The sequence below is a fragment of the Lactuca serriola genome, chromosome 8, assembly GCF_051521515.1.
Source record: "Lactuca serriola cultivar US96UC23 chromosome 8, Lser_US96UC23_V15, whole genome shotgun sequence".
Taxonomy (NCBI): Eukaryota; Viridiplantae; Streptophyta; class Magnoliopsida; order Asterales; family Asteraceae; genus Lactuca; species Lactuca serriola.
In genome coordinates, this window is record NC_136415.1 from 39,989,802 (window position 1) to 39,999,488 (window position 9,687).

The window sequence follows — 9,687 nt, forward strand, 5'->3', positions numbered from 1 at the left end:
GGTCAAATTTAGAAGGCATACTAGCAATTATAGTTACAGACTTATCCAAGTGGGAGACTGTTGGATTAGGTGTCTAAGCCCATAACTATAATTGGTATGTACTTGAATTGATAGCAGCATAGTCCTTTTGGGTTGCCCTCAAACCTAGCAATCAGACAAGGAAATTATGAAAGGAGAGATATTAATTTATTATAAGATTAATAAATTAATATAAATGAATTTATTAATATGTTAAAAGATTAATATATTAATAAGAAATCATTTTGTTTAATTAATTGTTAGCCATAAATTAATTAGAATTAATTTTGGGGTTAAAAGAATTGATTATAAGGTGCAGGGACTAGTTTGCAATTATCTAATAGTTGAGTGGAAGGCTCTAGAAACCCCTTGGATAAGGGTGGACGAAATCTTTAGGGTAAACCCTAATAATTTCGTCCATAGGGGCTTGGATAAGGCCCTTGGGTTTGCTTAGGCCCTAAGCAAAGGATAACTAGGGTTTCCCCTAAACCCTAGATCCCTCAGCTATATAAGGAGCCTCCTGGTTCATGTTTTGGTCACTCTTTTCTTTTGAAGAAACCCTAAGGGCTGAAATTTTGCATACTCCCTCTCCCCTCTCTCCTCTACTTTCCTTCTTGCTAGTTTGGGTGTGATTCCATTAGAGGCATTACACTTGTGGTGCTAAGCTTCCAAGAAGATCAAGATCAAGATCAAGGGAATTATCAATTTTTTACTATAACAATTGAAAGGTATGTAATTACTAAACCCTAGTTTGTAAATTTCGATTATAGCCTCTCTCCTCTAGGGTTCTTGTTTTGCAATTCAAAGTTGTATGTTCAATAGATAAAACATAGATCCAAAGTAGGTTGCATGTGAACTTAGGAATTGTTTTCTAGTTTATTTGTTTTACCTAAAACCCATCAGTTAGGAGTAACAGAATTCGAAGCAACAAATTCTGAGTTCAAAGAGTCATTGGTTTGTTTAGTAGTTTTGTCCTTGTTCTCATCTTATGCTACTTTACCTGCACATGAAGTAGATACATTAGTATTTTCAACCTGAATACCTCCTGACACAAACCCAGCTGGTTTGCCATATCGAAGATGTGCCTCCCTGTCAATTTCTTCCTGAGTCATAGGGATGGATGTGTAGTTATGATTGAAAGGTGGAGGAACACTATCATACCCTAGACCCTTGTTTTGATTACCTTTAAATTTTAATTGGGTTTCAAATAAGGACTCGACTGTCTGACTTGACGCAGTATAATTTTTGAAACTGACATCTGTTTTGTGACATCCCCAAAATCACGGCCAGAAAAGACCGGTTTGTTTATGCTTTTGATCTGTACGAACATGATATCCCAAGTCTTTTAACGAAATACATTTCTATGGAAATGCTTTTGATAAATCTTTATCATATTTTGTTTTGGGACAAATTCCGCAACACTTTTATTTAAAATGTTACTCTGATTTATAAACAAAGCATAAACAAACCGGTCTTTTCTGGCCGTGATTTTGGGGATGTCACAGTTGGTATCAGAGCATTAGTTTAAGCGAACTAGGAATATGAATTTATTTCTAGACTTAAACTTAGAATGCTAAGCGATGATTGTGAGCTGTGAGCACTAGATTATTTTAGGAATTATGCCTAAAATGCTTTATGTGCTAAATGCTTTGTGCCTGATATGCTATTATTTGTTCGGATCTATGGTCTGTTGCCGACCAGATCTGGAAACCTTATGTGTTTAGGATTCTAAACGTATGACTACGATATTAGAACTAGCATGTAAACGATTCGGATTGATAAGGACGATTTAAACGTCTATCCTAAATAAAGATCTAAATTCACCTTATTCGGTGTATAGATCAAGATGGCAAGGACCCGTAGCGGAAATGTGAATGCAAATGGGAACAGAAACCAAACCCCAGTGATTGAGCAAATACCGGTGGTGGAAGCCGCTGCTGAGCCAATAACGATGGCCGGAGTGCAAGCGATGATCCAAGCGATGTTGGATCGTCAAATGGAGGAAACCAGACGTTTGCTCCAGCAAAATCGAGAGGAAGCAACTATTCAGATCGAACAACCCGAGTTGAATGAAGGGAAGACTGAGGAAGGAGACTACAGAGGAACTGTTGGTCAAGTCAACACACCAATAGTTCAACAAAATAACCAAGATGACGAATTCGAGAGAAATGGATGCAAGTACAAGGATTTTCAGACTTGCAAGCCATCGAATTTCACGGGAAAGGAAGATCCAATCGGAGTCATGGATTGGATCTCGAAAATGGAGTTAGCTTTCATGACGTACGGTTGCAGAGGAAAGCTACAGACCACGTTTGCAGTGCGTCAGTTTCGAGGAGGCGCTGTACGTTGGTGGAATACCTTGGGGAAGACTTTAAGCCCCAACAAGCCCCTGCAACTGACATGGGCAGAATTTCTGGTGCAATTCAAACGAAAGTACTGCTCAGCTCAAAACCTGCTCGAGCTAGAGAACCAGTTTCTAACCCTGAAGAAGGGAAGCATGTCAATCGATGAATATACTAACAACTTCACAGAAAAGATGGAGTTTGCCTTGCGTCTTGTTCCGGATGAGCTGACGAAAATTGATAAGTACGCAAAGGGATTACCATGGGAGTACGTGGTGCCAGTGCGTCAGGCACCTACTTTGGAGGCAGCTATCTGGGCTGCTAAGTCTGTGGAGGATATGATTAAGGGAAGAGCTGCCAGCAAAGTCGAGGTTGGCGAGAAGAGGAAATTTAAAGGGTCTGCTAAACCCAACAAAAAGAGCAAGTTCGGTTCAAAGAAGTTCGGGGGAGGAAATGAATTTAAATGGTGCGAGAAGTGCAAGAAGAAGCACTCGGGAAAATGTGGTGAGGAAGTAATCTGTTACAAGTGTGGGAAAACGGGACACTATGCCAATAAATGCACCACCAACAAGAGGGTGTGCTACGAGTGTCGTGAAGAAGGGCATATTGCCAAGGATTGCCCAAAGAAGAAAGATGCAGGAAGGCCCAACATACCACCGAAACCGAAGGTGAGAGCCTTCCAGATGACGCTCGAGGCTGCGAAGGAGGCAGCAGACGTCGCTTCAGGTACCTTTCTTGTAAATGGTTTGCCTGCAGATGTACTATTTGATTCCGGAGCCAACTACTCTTTTGTGTCGCATAAATTTGGTGGGAAATTAGCATTGCCTGTAGAAAAACTTGATAATGCCCTGATTGTAGAAGTTGCCAGTGGCAAGTTCGTACCTATTAGTAACCGTATTAAGAACGTAGTCATCGACCTAAACGGAAACGAATTCCATGAGGAGCTATTACCCATAGAGTTAAACGGTTTCAACATCGTTTTGGGTATGGATTGGCTTAGCGCCAACGATGCCGAGATATTATGCCGAAAGAAGATAGTTAGAATAAACCCACCCGGAAAGAAATCATTTATAGTGGGGACAAACGTAGAGTGAATTCTGGAATCATCTCCCTGATGAAAGTCAGGAAATGTTTGTCCAAAGGATGTGCATCATACTTGGCATTCGTAATCGATGCTAAGAAGGAGAAGAAAGAGGTGCAGAATATACCGGTTGTGTGTGATTATCCGGAAGTCTTTCCCGAAGATCTTCCCGGATTACCACCTGATAGACAAGTGGAGTTTCGTATAGACTTGTTACCAGGAACAACACCAATAGCAAAAGCACCTTATCGATTAGCATCGACGGAGATGAAGGAGCTTATGACGCAACTTCAGGAGCTGTTGGACAACGGTTTCATTCGACCTAGTTCATCACCCTGGGGAGCTCCGGTGTTATTCGTAAAGAACAAGGACGGAAGTATGAGAATGTGTATAGACTACCGAGAGCTGAATAAGGCAACGGTAAAGAACAAGTATCCATTGCCGAGGATTGACGACCTATTCGATCAGCTGCAAGGTTCGAGCTACTTCTCAAAGATCGATCTTAGGTCAGGATATCATCAGCTGAAGGTGAGAGAACAGGATATTGAGAAGACTGCATTCAGAACAAGATATGGACACTATGAGTTCTTGGTTATGTCATTTGGACTAACCAATGCCCCTGCAACATTCATGGATTTGATGAATAGGGTTTGTAAACCATTCCTCGATAAATCCGTGATAGTGTTCATCGACGACATTCTGATCTACTCAAAAAGCCAAGAGGAGCATGGCAAGCATCTACGGGAAGTGTTGGAAGTGTTAAAGAAGGAGAAGCTTTTTGCAAAGTTCTCCAAATGCGAATTTTGGATACGAGAGGTCCAGTTCTTAGGTCACGTGGTTAACCGGGAAGGGATAATGGTTGATCCCGCAAAGATCGAGGCGGTAATGAAGTGGGAACGTCCAAAGAATCCCACGGAGATCCGAAGCTTTCTAGGATTAGCCGGATATTATCGACGATTTATCCAAGGTTTTTCTTCGATAGCTGCTCCATTAACAGCGTTGACCCATAAAGGAGCTACGTATACGTGGAGTGAGAAGCATGATGAGGCATTCGAGAAGCTAAAGAAGAAGTTATGTGAAGCACCGATACTTTCTCTACCCGATGGAGTTGAAGACTTTGCGGTTTATAGTGATGCATCTGGAGTCGGGTTGGGTTGTGTGCTGACCCAAAGAGAAAAGGTGATAGCATATGCATCTCGACAATTGAAAGAGCACAAAAAGAACTACCCCACTCATGATCTGGAGTTGGCAGCGGTAGTATTTGCCTTAAAGATATGGAGGCATTACCTCTACGGCACGAAGTGCAAGCTCTTCACTGATCATAAGAGTCTCCAGTATCTCTTTAATCAGAAGGAGTTGAACATGAGGCAACGATGCTGGCTAGAACTACTCAAGGACTACGACTGTGAGATACTTTACCACCCAGGTAAAGCAAATGTTGTTGCTGATGCTCTCAGTCGGAAAGTCAACCTTGAAAGGAAAAGGCCAAGAGCATTGAGAATCGAAGTCGTCTCGACAATTGTGGAAAGTATCAGGAAAGCCCAAGAAGAAGCTTTAGAGAAGAATGACCGAAAGGAAGAACGTTTGGGCAAAACTTTAGTGTTCGGTGCAAACAGTCGAGGACTGAAGGTATTCCAAGATCGGATTTGGGTACCTAAGACGGGAGGAATAAGAGATCTTCTGATGGAAGAAGCACACAAGACCATGTACTCGATTCATCCCGGTAGCACTAAAATGTATAGGGACCTAAAACCCTACTACTGGTGGCCGACAATGAAGCTCGATGTTGCGAAGTATGTGGCCGAGTGCGTGACATGTGCGAGAGTTAAGGCACAACATCAGAAACCGTATGGGAGTTTAGAACCTTTACATGTACCCATGGGTAAATGGGAAGACACCACCATGGATTTTGAGTCTAAACTACCCAGAACGAAGAACGGACACGACATGATTTGGATAGTCGTGGATCGTTTCACCAAGAGTGCACACTTCATAGTAGCCAACGAGAGGTGGTCTATGGATAAGCTAGCAAATGCTTACGTGAAGGAAATTGTAAGACTTCACGGTGTCCCTCTTACAATTGTATCTGATCGTGAGAGTTGTTTCACGTCGAGGATTTGGAGGAGTCTGCAAGAGGAATTGGGTACGAAATTATGTTTGAGTATTGCTTACCATCCGCAAACTGATGGTTAGAGTGAAAGAACGATTCAGACATTGGAAGATATGCTGAGAGCATGTACCCTCGAATTCCAAGGGAATTGGGACGAGCACTTACCTCTGGTAGAATTTTCCTACAACAATAGTTTTCACTCGAGCATCAAGATGGCACCTTATCAAGCATTGTATGGACATAAGTGTCGTACGCCGTCTTGTTGGCTTGAAGCCGGAAAGAAGCAGTTTATGGGCCCCGAGATAGTCCATGAGACTGCTGAGAAGTTGAAGGTGATTAGGGAAAGGATGTTAGCAGCTCAGGATCGTCAGAAGAGCTATGCTGACAAGAAAAGACGACCAATGAACTTCGAAGTTGGGGATTCCGTTTTGCTTAAAGTCTCACCGTGGAAGGTACTTATACGATTTGGGAAATGAGGAAAGTTGAGTCCAAGGTTCATTGGACCGTTCAAAGTTCTTCAGAGGATTGGGAACCAAGCTTACAAGCTGGAATTGCCCGAAGAACTCAATGGTATTCATAACACCTTCCATGTGTTTTATTTGAGGAAATTCACGGGAGATGTTCCCGACATAATTCCAATCTTAGAGTTAAGGATGGATGAGAATAAAAGGCTGATCGAAGAGCCCGAGGCAATTGTTGACCGTAAGACTAAGAAGTTACGACGCAAGATGGTCGACTTAGTGTTAGTCCGATGGAAACATTCGAATGGGCCGAATCTCACTTGGGTAACAGAGGATGACATGATGAGTCGCTATCCACATCTGTTTGTTGATGCATGATTCTGGGACGGAATCATCCTAAGGGGGAGAGAATTGCAACGCCCGGGTTTCAGGGCTAAGCGTATTTGTCAATTTAATAGTCTAGGTTAACTATTGTAACTCTTTTTGAAGTAATAAAGATGAAATATTTGAGTATTATGTGAATTATGTGTACTTATGTGCTTACAATTTAATTATAAATAAAGAATAAAAAATAAGTGTCAAAATTAAAGTGTGATATAAGCCCTATATATCTACATAAAGTTTTAGAATATGTCTCAAGGTTTCCGTACATATAAAGAACTCCGAAATCCAAGTTATAACGAAGAAGTTATGGCCCGTCGAAGTTTTACGGCAAAACCGGCACGGCACCGGGAAGCGTAAATAGTGAATTTACGATAGAGCGAGATTTAGACTTAGCAATCTAAACGAAAGTTGTAGAATATGTTAAACTAAGAGCGTCGATAAAAAGAACGCCCAAATCTAACTTCGTATGAGGAAGTTATGATTTTTCTAAGATTCGGCTTAGCAGTGCACGACCCGAAACTCGAATTTTAGTTCGAGCGGTTTTTGGCTTACGCGACCTAAATGAGAGTTGAAGATCTCATTAATAGGAACTCAACGGTAAAAATATGGATGAAAACGGAGTTCGTATGAAGGAGTTACGAATTCTTCATGGTCATTTAACAGTCTAAACGCCTCCTACTGTTAAATTTGAGATCGGTCGAGAATTAGCCGACAGAGTCTAAATGAAAGTTGTAGATCTTGATTTTACCTACGCGTGGATATAAAGAACGTCGAAAACGGAGCTCGTATGCGACAGTTATAATTTTTCTAAGTTCGAAGGCTGATACGCGATAGGGGGTGATGTGGCACCACCAGAATTGGACACGTGGCACCACCAGAAGGCCACCACATGGACCAAATCGGCGAGTAGGTCCCCCCTACTCGGCGAGTCCATCAGATTTTTGCACTATAAATAGAGGTGTCGGGTCTAGCCTTCTCTTCACACCTCCCAAACTCACTTTCTCTCTCTAGTTTCTCTCTCTAGCCTCCCTAACCCCCCTAAAAGCCTAGGTAAACCCTCTAGCACCCGAAGGAAGCCCCGAGGCTCCCGGAGTCCCGAGAAAAGAGCCTTTCGGCACGGGAACGCTGCTCCAGCGAAGCCCGGTTTTCGAGAAAATCCGCTGTAAGTGAGCTACGCCTAACCTACCTTTAGTTTAGCTTATGTTTGAATATAGTAATGTTATTAGGACCTTATAATAAGTACTTGGGATATTATTATGGGTTATATAAGTATCGTTTAACGCTTATATAATAGTAATAATAGCTAGACTACTAATTAGTCGCGGTGAATATTAGACTAAACCCTAGCGGCAATGATACTAGGTTTTGCCGAAGGAAAAGTGTGTTAAGAGTAACGAAGTGCTGTCCAAGTGCCGAGTTACCACCTACTCAGGTGAGTGCATAGTTACTTTCAGCTTACACATAGATATGAAGTATTTTATATAAATTACGTGCTATGTGTGCATATTGCCTGAATACTTGCTATCTATGCTGGATGAACATTTTTATACATGTTTTCAATGATTTAAACTGTATATTTATTTTATATCTATGAAAATGTTGGGGTAAAACATGGGTAGATGTATTAGTTGTTGTGTGATAAAATGAAATAATGAGAGGTCTCCTTATAGATGTTATTGATGATCCAGTCATCTAGCGGAGTATAGATGACGACCACGGACTATACTAGACAGTCCAGTGGAACACTAGCAGGCTCGCAACCTGTAGGTGTTTATTCGAACTGTGTGTTTATTTGAACTGTGTGCTCACCAGATGTACTCCATCCCCCACATGGTTGCCTTAAGGACATTTATTGCTGAGGAATCCCCTTAGCAGTAGTGTCCGTCCCGATGATAATCCTTAGGATAGGTCCCTTATGATAGATGCTTAGGGACGTAATGTGAGGATAACGGGAACGGATAATCGGGTTATTGTTGATTGATGAAATTAATAAACTTATTTATTGTGGGTTGAAAACCCTATGTGCTCACCAGGCTCCCAAGCCCGACCCACTCAGTTTTATGTATTACAGATAGTGGCGCTTGAGCATATATATGATGTTTGGACGAGGGATTACGGATATAGGCTTGTAGATATGAAATAATGTAGTAAGGCTTATATTGTACTGTTTATGCTTTTGATCTGTACGAACATGACATCCCAAGTCTTTTAATGAAATACATTTCTATGGAAATGCTTTTGATAAATCTTTATCATATTTTGTTTTGGGACAAATTCCGCAACACTTTTATTTAAAATGTTACTCTGATTTATAAACAAAGCATAAACAAACCGGTCTTTTCTGGCCGTGATTTTGGGGATGTCACATGTTTTTCCACACTTAATTTTCAATGTGTCAGGTTCTTCAGTTACAACAACAAGTTGTCTCTTAATATAGTCATAATTTTCACACTTGTTGCTATACTCTTCCTGAAGCTTCTTAAAGTCCTTGGTTTTTGCTTCTAATTCAGCCTTCAGAGGTTTCTGTCCTTTCCTGAGTTGATATCCTTCATATCTCAGGTCCTCAACTTCTCTTTTTAATAAATCAATTTGTTCCCGAAGAAATTAAATCGTAGTTTCACAAACTGGAGTACATGTAACTTCAGTGACCGGAATGTTTTCAGAACTCATTGTTTTTCTTCACTTCAAAGCATCAAGTTCTTCAATTACATCAGCAAGACTAAGATGATTGAGATCATTTGTCTTCTTGATGATAGCTACGTTCATATCCCATGATTTCAGAAGTGAATTCAGTAGCTTTTTGTTTATCTCATATTTGGTCAAGAAGATCCTAACTATATTCATCTCAGTAGTAAGTGTAGTAAATCGTTGTAACTAAGTTTCGAGGGTTTCTCCAGGGATATAATAAAAAATGTTGAAATTTTGTCTTAACATATCCTGACGACTCTCTTTCATGTTTTCAACTCCCTCGTAGAGCTTAAAATCAATTAAAAAGCATAACTAGAAGCCAAAATAAAACTTAAAAGTCAAACCCTTTGATTATAAACCTCAAAAGTCAAATTTAAAAAGTTAAATTCAAAAGTCAAACTTGAAAAGTCAAACCGAAAAGCTAAATTTGAAAATTTAAAAGTTAAACGAAAAAATCAAAGTTTAAAATCAAAGATCAAACCTGAAAGTCAAAGTCAAAATTTTAAATAAAAGTCAAAATTTAAAAACTATTTTTTTATATATTTTTTATTTTTTTTTAATTTATATATATATATATATATATATATATATATATATATATAT